An 11,551-nucleotide genomic window follows, 5' to 3' on the forward strand; every position below is an offset into this window, starting at 1 on the left:
CTGGAGTTCATTGGCATGAGTTGTCCATGCCGGTAATAATTCAGTATTTTAGGCCAATATCCGGGTTTAACTTTCCCAACATATAAATACGAGGGAGCTTCAGCAATTTAACTTCTGGGAATTTATCCAATGAAAAGGTTAAGAATTTATGCAAGCTCTTCCGGGTCTAGGCGCTTCAGGAGCTGTAGCTTACAGTGTAGACATGGCCAAGTCCAAGAACCACACCACACACAACCAGTTCCAAAAATGGCACAGAAATGGCATCGAGAAACCCCAAGCACAAAGATCTGAGTCTCTAAAGGGGGTGGACCCCAGGTTCCTGAGGAGCATGTGCTTTGCCAAGAAGCACAAGAAGGGCCTAAAGAAGATGCAGGCCAACAAGGCCAAGGCCAAGGCCATGCGTGCACGTGCCGAGGCTATCGAGGCCCTCGTAAAGCCCAAGGGGGTTAAACCTAAGATCCCAAAGGGTGTCAGCCGCAAGCTCGATCCATTTGCCTACACTGCCCACCCCACGCTTGGAAGCGTACTCACGCCCACCTTGCCAAGGGGCTCAGGCTGTGCCGGCCAAAGACCAAGGCCAAAGGTCAAAACAAGGCCCAGCCTGCAGCTCCAGCTTCAGTTCCAGCTCAGGCTCCCAGAGGTGCTCAGGCCCCTACAAAGGCTTCAGAGTGGAGACCTCTGTCTGCCAACCTGAGGACAGAAGGACTGGTGTCACCCCACCCCCTGGCTGCCGTCTGCATGGGGCTGAGGTCCCTCCTGTGCTATTTGTACAAATAAACCTGAGGCAGGAAAAAAAAAAAGCAAAGAATTTCTGCAAAGATTTAGCTGCATGGATGTCTGTTACAACAATTATAATCAAGAAAATGTTGCAACAACCTAAGTGTGCAGCAACAGGGAATTGGCTAAATCGACTTCAGGTAATAGGAAAGTATGCAGCAACTAAAATGATGCTGGGAAATGTGTCTACAGCCACAGAAAATGTGGGGTAAAAGAGGAGGAAAAAAATCACAAATTCACACTACGGGACGGACCTGTTTTTGTTTGAAAAAATTACATTAGTGTGTGTATCATATATATTATATACACCCAAATATATTACATATATATATATATATATATATATATATTTACCTAAAAGGGTGTAATAATGATCTAACATGGCATAATAGTGATGTTTAAGAAAGATTGTGAATACTTTAACATTTCTTCTTTTTACTTGTATTAGTATTTTCCGAATTTTCTGTATTGAGCAATAATACTTTTTTTTTTTTTTTGAGATGAAGTCTCACTCATTAGCCCAGGCTGGAGTGCACTAGCATGATCTTGGCTCACTGCAACCTTTGTCACCCAGGTTCAAGAAAATCTCTCCTCCCAAGTAGCTGGGATTACAGGCATGCACCACCACGCCAGCTAACTTTTTGTATTTTTAATAGAGACAGGGTTTCACCACATTGGCCAGGCTGGTCTCGAACTTGTAACCTCAAGTGATGCACCCGGCTCAGCCTTCCAAAGTGCTCGGATTACAGACGTGAGCCACCACGCCGGCAGAGCAGTGGTACTTTTTAATAAGAGAAAAACAACAAAAGACACTTTATCTTGAGAAAGACAGATTCTTAACTATGATCACTGAAGTTCAATCAGGCTCAAGAATTCTATAAGGAAAAAATACTCCCTATAGAACAGGGATGGGTGGGAGGAGAGGAGGAGGCCACCTCCTGCTGAGAGACCTGAAGAAGGAATCATTTCCCTTCCACTCTGGCCTGTGCGTTCCACGTAAATATCCTCTCCACCCAGCCCTTGCTCTGTCCTGGAGTTACTCATCACCAGCCTTCTGGCCTCATTTTGACTCACTGTTCAAGCATCATTTAAAAGGAATTTCTGTTTAACCACAGCATCCACATGAAGAATTCTGCTAAAATTCCATTTTAACTGAGTTTCTGCACACAGTTGACTTCAATTAGCTACAGTGGCCTGGGAAGAAGCCCCCAAATCCCCAACACCGGGAGCAATTGCTGCTGGTGGGCTTGATGGGCTGTGGATAAACTCCATCTTCCGTCCCCACCCTCCCCCAGCCCCTCCGCCCACAGAGCCCGGGCAGCAACTAATGATATGTGTCTCTCTCTTCTTGGATTTCCATCGTGAACTGGTTACTGGGGTCCACGCCTGACATGCCTCTGTCTCTGCTCGTGGTTAAAAGTAGAGAAACTTTTATCTTCAGAGGCTGCAGAGACACTTAGGATGAGAGAGAGCTGTGGATGAACTGTGAGATCTCCTGTAACCGCCCACCCTGGGTGTGCGGGGATAGCCTCCCTTCCCTCATCCTCTCCTTTGAATGCTGATTTTCCTGTTTATCCTTCTTCTCAGTTACCCTCAAGGGAAGCTCTCCCACCCCTCTCAACTTTTAAAGAACTTCTGTGTGGGCTTCAACATTCTCTTGGCTGGCCCCTTGGGAGGGCCTTGATGTGCTTTTATTTTTTCCTTGTATATTTAAGGCCCCCTGGGGCCCTCTTGACCCTTGTGGGCTGGTTACATTTGGCTCAAGCCTGGACTCCATCGCCTGTGACCAGAGGCAGGGTAGAGGTGGTGGGAAGTAGTGGGGAAGGTTTTCCTACATTCTTAAAGATAATATAATTACATTGTGGCTGAGATGGAAATATGTTAGAGGAAGCAAGACTGTGAGACCGATGGAGGAAAGAAGCTCCCACCAGCCCACCAACTGATGGTGAGGACTCTGCTGCCCCAAACCCTGCCAAGACTGAGCCATGCCTAACTGTGGCTACCCACCAAGAGGAAAGCCAGCGACATGCCTGCACGGATAGAAGGGGACCCTCTTAGTTGAGCAGTGTAGGGGTGTGGGAGAGCAGGAAACCGTGACACGCCATGTGTCTCTTCTCAAAGGGGAGAAGCCCCTGCGAGCCTTCCTCAGGGGTCTGCTTGATGAGGCCCACCCTAGCCTACCCCTTGTCCTTCATTCAACAGCCTTTGTCAAGCATCCACCATATGGCAGGTCCAACGTTCCATGCTACATGGGGAAAGTGAGGCACCAATCAAGCAGCTTATCCAAGGTTTATCCTCCAGCCTAGTTAGCAGAAGAGCTGGAAGACGAAAGTGGCTCTCACTCCAGAGCCCTCACACTTGACCTCCCTGCCCGGTGCTTGATATGAAGAGAAGATCTCCCGGGGGTTGCCCAGGCTTTGTCCAGGCTGCCTGCGGATTCCCCTTGTGGGATCAGCCAGCCTTCAGAGCAAGCAGAGCACCCCCAAAAGTCTCTAGTGGGGTTGCCCACCCGGTTAGCTCCTGGTCTCAGCAGACTCCTGCTGGTGGTGCGCAGTCTGGGTATTTGTGTGGATGAGTGAGTCGTCACCTCCAGTTCTTGGGACAAACAGTGCCACAGCAGCTGGCTGGGATGTTTAGAAGTGGTGTTTCCACTCAACAGCACAACCCAGATTTAAGTTCCCAAAACTTCCTAAGCAGCTGCCCCCTTAGATCTTTAATCCTTCCTCCTGTGTCCTTCCTGCCACCTGTAGTCTAAATTTAATGACAAGCACAGCAGAGCACCTTCCGCTGGACCGCTTTGGCAGGTCAGGGAGCCACTAATGAATGTGTACATGCTCTGTCTCATCAGGGCCACCCATGTGGGTGGGAAGCTTGAGGGGAAGCCCCACAATTATCTTCCTGGTAGGGTCTCCTGTCCTGTGAGTTTTCTTTTTTCTTTCTTTCTTTCTTTTTTTTCTTTTTTTTTTTTTGAGACGGAGTCTTGCTCTGTTGCCCAGGCTGGAGTGCAGTTGCTAGATCTTGGCTTACTGCAACCTCCGCCTCCTGGGTTCAAGTGATTCTCCTGTCTCAGACTTCTGAGTAGCTGAGATTACAGGCTCACACCACCATGCCCAGCTAATTTTTGTATTTTTAGCAGAGACAGGATTTCGCCGTTTTGGCCAGGTTGTTCTCGAACTCCTAACCTCAGGCGATCCACCTGCCTTGAAGTGCTGGGATTACAGGCAGGAGCCACCACACCTGGCCAGTATTTTTGTTTTTATAACAATAAAAATTTGTTAATAAAAATATTAGATGAGTATAAGCAAGAGGAAATCCCAGCATCCAGAAATACCACTGCTAACATTTTGGTATATTTCTTCTCAATATTTTTTCTATCCATTTTATTTGTTTATGGAGATGAAATCACATGATACAATCAATTTTGTTTGTTTGTTTCTGAGATGGAGTCTCACTCTTGTCGCCCAAGCTGGAGTATAATGATGCAATCTCAGTTCACTGCAACCTTCACCTCTAGGGTTCAAGCGGTTCTTCTGCCTCAGCCTCCCAAGTAGCTGGGATTACAGGCACCCACCTCCATGCCTGGCTAATTTTTGTATTTTTGGTAGAGACAGGGTTTCATCATGTTGGCCAGGCTAATCTCGAACTCCTGACTTCAGGTGATCTGCCTGCCTCAGCCTCCCAAAGTGCTGGGATTACGAGCGTGAGCCACTGCGCCCAGTCTAATTTTGTATCTTGTATTCTTTTTTCACTTATCATTTTTCAAAACAAGTGGCCTCCGAGTCTCTATTTCAAAGTCTTTAATGCCATTTGTTAACACAGTATTTCATCGTTTCAATATGCCATAACTTCTTCAGCATTCCTCTGTTCTGGAAGTATAGGCTGCTTCCAGCTTTTGCAGTTATACAACTGAATGATGAGCATCCTCATATCTAAATCTGTAATGACCTTTTAAATTACTTCTTTAAGATTGATTTCTGGAAGATTATAAGATAAAAGGCTATGAACATTTTTAAGCATTGTGATCTTTCATACCACGATATTTTTCAAAAACGCTGGGTCATCTTACATGATTTCCTCCCAGCAGTGCAGGGAGTGAACAGGCGGCATTTCTTATGTGAGTGAAATCAAGTTCAAAAATAGGAAGAAAGAAATCAGGTTCGCTGGCAAATTTTAGCCTAAAGGGACAGGTCAGAAAGGGAGAAAGGGAAGCTTCACTTCTTGTAGAGAAACAACTTTTGTGAAAGGGTTATGGAAATGACAGCCTATCAAGACTTATTCCACATCAAATGAGGAAGTCATGTCTGCCTCTGTTCTCCTCCCTAGGCAAATCCTCTATTCACTTCTCCTAGAACACAGGACGAGAGCAGTGGCACCAGCCAGCAACTTGGGAACAGATGGCACTGCTCATCATAGTCATCGACCAAAAGGCAGAAACACACTAATAGGAAGAGACCTTAAAGATTATTTGGTCCAATCCCTCCCTTTATCAGATCAAAGTCTAAAGGAATGAAATGACTTATTCAAGAAGTGACTCACTTCTAGTTTATGGCATGTGTGGGACTAGTACCCGTACCTCCATTCACATTTGATGACAGACAAAAACAGCTGGCCTTGATTTGAAGGCAGAGTCCTTTCATGCATGATTTCTTGCACATAGGTATTCTTGTATTCATGTTTCCCTTAAGATTTGAGGGTGTGGCTGATGTCACATAGTTGTCTACAGCGCTTAGAAGATTGAAAATCTGATTTAATAAGTTTCATAGTGTCCTGGCTGATTAGTATGCATAGTTAGGGTGAATGGTTTCTCCTGTCTTTGCTAATTTTCTGGTTGCTCTTAAAGAAGTTAATCATCCTTCACCTGCGCTCAAATTCACCTGCACTCAAATTCATCTGATTTAAGGTATCATGACCTATCAGAGAATTATAACATGTAGGTATGAAGCTTTCTCCTTTCATATACATTGGGACACCTGAAATGCATATACTTAATATATTACACCTGAAATGTATAAACGTCATCATTATTCAAATTATTATTCAAATCTCATCTTTTGCATGAAAAAGAAAATCCACTGAACCACTTAGGCTGCATTGTTCACTTTGTTTTCTAAATTCTAGCTGTTTATGCCAGTGGTTTGAACAAACCCTATTTGAATATGATGATTTTTAACTTCAAAAAATGTTCACAGAACCCACACGGTAATTTTTCTTTTAACATCTGTGTATATATGTCTGAATTTTTCCTGCCTCCAATTTATTCATGCAAATAGCACAAGAAGGCACCAGCCGCAAGCAGACAGCAGACCAGAGGTCACCCGTGAAGCCTCCCAAGTAGAGGTCTCTGTCTGCCAGAATGAAGACAGACAGAGACCTCCACTTGCGAGCCTTGACGGGTGCCTGAGCACCTCTGGGAGCCTGAGCTGGAGCCAAAACTGAGGCTGGAGCTGAAGCCGTGGTCTGGGTCTTGTTTTGAGCCTTGGCCTTTGGCCAGCAGAGCCGGAGACCCCTGGCAGTGTAGGCACGAGCACACTTTCCAAGCTTGCGGTGGGCACTGCAGGCAAATCGATCGAGCTTGCGGCCGATGCGCTTTCTGCTCTTGGGCAAGCCTCCTTGGATTTCACAAGGGCATTAATAGCCTTGGCTCTCACACTCATGGCCTTGGCATTGTTGGCATGCATCTTTTTCAGGCCCTTCTTGTTGTGCTTCAAAGCGCATGTTCCTCAGGAACTTGAGGTCCACCCCCTTAAGTGATTCATGTTTGTGATCGGGGTTTCTTGACGGCATTTTTGTGCCATTTGCAGGACTGGTTGTGTGTGGTACGGTTCTTGGAATTGGCCATGTCTGCATCAAAACTCACAGCTTTAAAACTCCTGGGACAGGAAGAGTAGCATCTGTTTTAGAAGTTCATGATGAACAAAGGATAGCATGAAATCCTAGGCGTTTGAGAGGCTATATTCTGCCAATCACAATATATATTTTAAAAATAAGTACCCTATTATCTGGGGGAGACATTCTAGGACCTTTTGTGGATGCGTGAAACCTTGGATAATACCAAACCCATTGCCATCAGTTGAAACACGTTCTGTTCATGTCTTCTACCCACAAAAATTAATGCCTTTCCATCTTAGCTAGGCACTTACCACACACTGTGGTAGTAACTTTTGCAGTTAGAGGCGTGACAGCAAAACTAGCACAAACTCCTTATCACAGTTCTTTTTTTTTTTTTTTTTTTTGAGATGGAGTCTTGATCTGTTACCCAGGCTGGGGTGCAGTGGCACAATCTAGGCTCACTGCATCCTCCGCCTCCCGAGTTCAAGTGATTCTTCTGCCTCAGTATCCTGAGTAGCTAAAATTACAAGCATGCATCACCACACCCAACTAAATTTTTTGTATTTTTAGTAGAGATGGGGTTTAGCCATGTTGGCCAGGCTGGTCTCGAACTCCTGGCCTCACGTGATCCGACTGCTTCAGCCTCCCAAAGTGCTGGGATTACAGACTTGCACCACCACACCTGGCCTTTGTCGTAGATCTAAACAACCTCATCCTACAATATCTTTTCTTTCATTATTAAGTGGAGAACTTTTATCTTCTGGCTCAAAGGAAGCTCTTGATGGCTTCTCTTTGGCATACCCAAATTGCCAACACCACTACTCTTTATGCTTTGAGGCCATTAAGTACGGTAAGTCCTCACTTAACATCATCAGTAGGTTCTTAGAAACTGAAACTTTAAGTGAAACAACATATAAGGAAATCAAATTTTACCATAGATTAATGATATAAACAAGAGTTAAGATCCTGTAGCGTATTTCTGGTAACAAAACTATCACCAAACTTCTAAATAAAGGCCAAGCTACTCATATTAAACTTTACGATAAATGTGTGCTATGCATGTATTTAAGAAAGATTATTAAAAGCAAGTAATAATTGCAGTTCAGAGTCATGGGTAGCTGTAGCCTATCCCAACAGCTCAGGGTGAAAGGTGGGAACCCATTCTGGAGAGGGTGCCATTATCTCATAGGGTGCACCCACACCCACACCCACACTCACTCATTCTGAGACAAAGTAGACATGCAAATTCACCTCATGTGCATATCTTTGGGATGTGGGAGGAAACCCACGCAGACTTGAGGAGAATGAGCAAACTCCACACAGATGTCAGCCCCAGCCAGGAATCTTTTTTTTTCCCTCATCAACACTATAACAGAGGCTGGGTGCAGTGGCTCATGCCTGTAATCCCAGCACTTTGAGAGGCTGAGGCAGGTGGATCACTTGAAGTCAGGAGTTTGGGACCAGCTTGGCCAATATGGCGAAACCTTGTCTCTACTAAAAATGCAAAAATTAGCCAGGCGTGGTGGCATGTGCCTGCAATTCCACCTGCTCTGGAGGCTGAGGTAGGAGAATCGCTTGAACCCGGGAGGTGGAGGTTGCAGTGAGCCAACAAAAATTAGCTGGGCGTGGTAGCGTGTGCCTGTAATTCCAGCTGCTCTGGAGGCTGAGGTGGGAGAATCGCTTGAACCCAGGAGGCGGAGGTTGCAGTGAGCTGAGATCATGCCACTGCACTCCAGCCTACGTGACAAAGTGAGACTCCAACTCAAAAAAAAAAAAGAAAGAGAAAAAGAACAATGTTATTCAAGGACTTGTTATCCTGTAAAATGAGAGTCACTTGAACATAAGCACCATGATACTGTGACAGTCATCTTATAACAGAGATGGCTACCTAGGGACTAACGAGCAGGTAGCCTCTACAGTGTGGATATGCTGAACACAGGGAGGCTCCATATCCCATGCTGGATAAAGGGGGGTGGTGCATATTTTAAAATGTATCAATTGTCTATTTCTGGAATTTTCCATTTCATATTTTCGAAACTTGATTGACTGGGGAACAGACATCGGAAATCCAAACCACAGATAAGCGGGGAGGGGGCCACCATCTGAGATGTGTCTGAGTCATCTTACAGATATAAGGATTTGTGATGCTTAGTATAACCCATAGTTTACAAGAGGTCTGGGGTCCAAAGGTTGAGAACCACACTGACCTATTGCATTTATTGACAATGAATCACAGGCCTGGCGACGTCACTTCCAACTGTCACCTAACTCTTCAGGTCGCAATGTCTCCCTCAATTACACTGAATCTTTCCTGAGGACTGGAACATCCACTCATATGCCTTCGTACACCCACAATGCTAATGGACTCATCAATTAAGGACCATTAACTGAGCACTACCCGTGTGGAGGACATTGAACTAGATTCTGTCGGAGGCAGAAAGTGCAGGGTCCAGTTTCTGCCCTTCACATCTCACATCTGGTTAGAGATATGGCAAATGCCTTTGAGAAATAAGGTAACCATTTAATGGCTAAACTCTGGAGTGAAAGAGAGATGATGGGATAGATGAGGAAATGAGCTGGCAGATGCCGACTGCTGTGAGTACAGGAAAGGAGGAGTTAGCGTGTGCTGCTGAGCTGGAAAACTGTACCGGAGGGGTCTGTGTGTATGAGTCTGAAAAAAGGATTAGTACTTCTTTCAACCCCTGGAAGGTGCTCAGAGAATAACTGAATGAATACATGCAGAAGACAAACACTTTTGGTCATTTTCTCTGAGACAGGCACAAAGTGAAACCCTTACTCTTTTTATTTATTTATTTATTTATTTGGAGATGGGAGTCTTGCTCTGTTGCCCCAGGCTGGAGTGCAGTACACAGTCTGGACTCCTGCAACCTCCATCTCCTGGGTTCAAGTGATTCTCTGCCTCAGCCTCCCAAGTAGCTGAGATTACAGGCACCCACCACCAGGTCCGGCTAATTTTTTTTTTTTTTTGTAGAGACAGCATTTCGCTATGTTGGCCAGCTGGTCTTGAACTCCTGACCTCAGGTGATCCTCCTGCCTCGGCCTCCCAAAGTGCTGGGATTACAGGTGTGCACCACTGCATCCAGCCTTGAAATCCTTACTCTTAAAGAATAAACATTTACTCTGAAACATACAGAAGTCAATTTTTTGAAGGTGGCAGTGGATGAAGAGGAGAGGTGCCCTGAATCCCATAATCTCTTAGGATGTTATTGCTGGGATTCAGAAATCGTTAAGGTGAGACTTTCAAAAAAGAGCATTGATGCTTCAGTAGTGAAGTGAGCTGGCTAGGATCATACAACCAGTCAGTAGCAAGGCTGGGACTTGACCTCTGAGAGCTGAACTTCAGGGCTAGTGTTCTTTCCACTTCATCTTGTTACTCCTAGAATCCCCTCCTTTTTCTTGAACTTGTCAAAGCAGTTTGTCTAAGAGAAGTTTGCCCTAGCCGAATCCATCCTACCACCCTGTTCTAACTGAAATGCTAGACTAGTCTTTCTTCTTTTGCTATCGGAACATGCCTTAATTAGAAATAAGGAGCGACTCCTGGGTCCCAGCCAATGCTTCAAAGAAACTATTGGCACCTGCAATGCTAAAACCATCGTAGTTAAAGACAAACTTCTAATTACACAATCCAAAGCACTGCTTTGTGGGTTGTTGGGATCTCAAGAGAATGAGTGGGAGATGGAGCCAATTCTGGAGGGGCCTCCTTTACTGCCATTGGTTTTCAGCCATAACAAAGAGCTGCCTCCTCTTTTCTTTGTTTTTTTTTTTTTTTTTTTTTTTTGAGACTGCGTTCACTGTTGTTGTCCAGGCTGAAGTGCAATGGTGTGATCTCGGCTCACTGCAACCTTCACCCCCCAGCAGGTTCAAGCCATTCTCCTGCTTCAGCCTCCCGAGTTGCTGGGATTACAGGCACACACCATCATGCCTGGCTAATTTTTTTATTTTTAGTAGAGTTTTGGTTTCACCATATTAGCCAGGCTGATCTCAAACTCCAGACCTCAGGTGATCCACTCACCTCGGCCTCCCAAAGTGCTGAGATTACAGGCATGAACCAAGCTGCCTCCTCTTGGATGCCACAAACCAATTAGGTTGGGAACCCTTCCAGGGAAGCTGCCTCCATCTGGTAAATATTTGGGCAGCCTGAGTGATCTGAAAAGTCACTGCGGGGATTACATGGTGGCTCATGCCTGTAATCCAAGCACTTTGGGAGGCCAAGGGGTTGGATCACCTGAGGTCAGGAGTTGGAGACCAGCCTGGCTAACACAGTGAAACCCCGTCTGTACTAAAAGTACAAAATATTAGCCGGATGTGGTAGTGGGCGCCTGTAGTCCCAGCTACTTGGGAGGCTGAGGCAGGAGAATCACTTGAACCCGGGGGGCGGAGGTTGCAGTGAGCCGAGATCAAGCCATTGTAATACAGCTTGGGCAACAAGAGAGAAACTCTGTCTCAAAAAAAAAAAAAAAAAAGAAAAGAAAAGAAATCAACCCCAAATCACCAGGTCATCTATGAGCTGAAGTCAAGCTACTGGGTTAGCCTGTTCCATTATGAAGTAATTGGCAAATTATTTGCCAAGAGCTCTTGGTCTCTCCTGCATCGTTTTCTTATCTCAGTGATAACTTCATCATTATCAAAGACCCTACACCAGGCGTCCACAGAATTTTTACACAGGGGGCCAGTTCACTGTCCCTCAGACCATTGGAGGGCTGCCACATATTGTGCTCCTCTCACTGACCACCAATGAAAGAGGTGCCCCTTCCTGAAGTGTGGTGGGGGGCCGGATAAATGGCCTCAGGGGGCCGCATGCGGCCTGCGGGCCCTAGTTTGGGGACGCCTGCCCTACACCTTCATGCTTTCTCTTCCCTGAACTTCCCCAACCAAACCTTGCTCTTAGAGCCATAATTCATTAATTCACTCACTCCACACATTT

At 45.6% G+C, this 11,551-nt stretch overlaps 2 pseudogenes; one reads left to right on the forward strand and one right to left on the reverse strand.

Moving 5' to 3' along the window:
* Nucleotides 1-202: 202 nt before the first annotated feature.
* On the forward strand, nt 203-777 carry LOC141582129 (large ribosomal subunit protein eL29 pseudogene; annotated as a pseudogene).
* A 4,151-nt stretch (nt 778-4,928) lies between these two features.
* On the reverse strand, nt 4,929-6,973 carry LOC141582131 (large ribosomal subunit protein eL29 pseudogene; annotated as a pseudogene).
* Between the last annotated feature and the right edge of the window lie 4,578 nt (nt 6,974-11,551).

This window comes from Saimiri boliviensis, chromosome 2, assembly GCF_048565385.1.
Source record: "Saimiri boliviensis isolate mSaiBol1 chromosome 2, mSaiBol1.pri, whole genome shotgun sequence".
NCBI lineage: Eukaryota > Metazoa > Chordata > Mammalia > Primates > Cebidae > Saimiri > Saimiri boliviensis.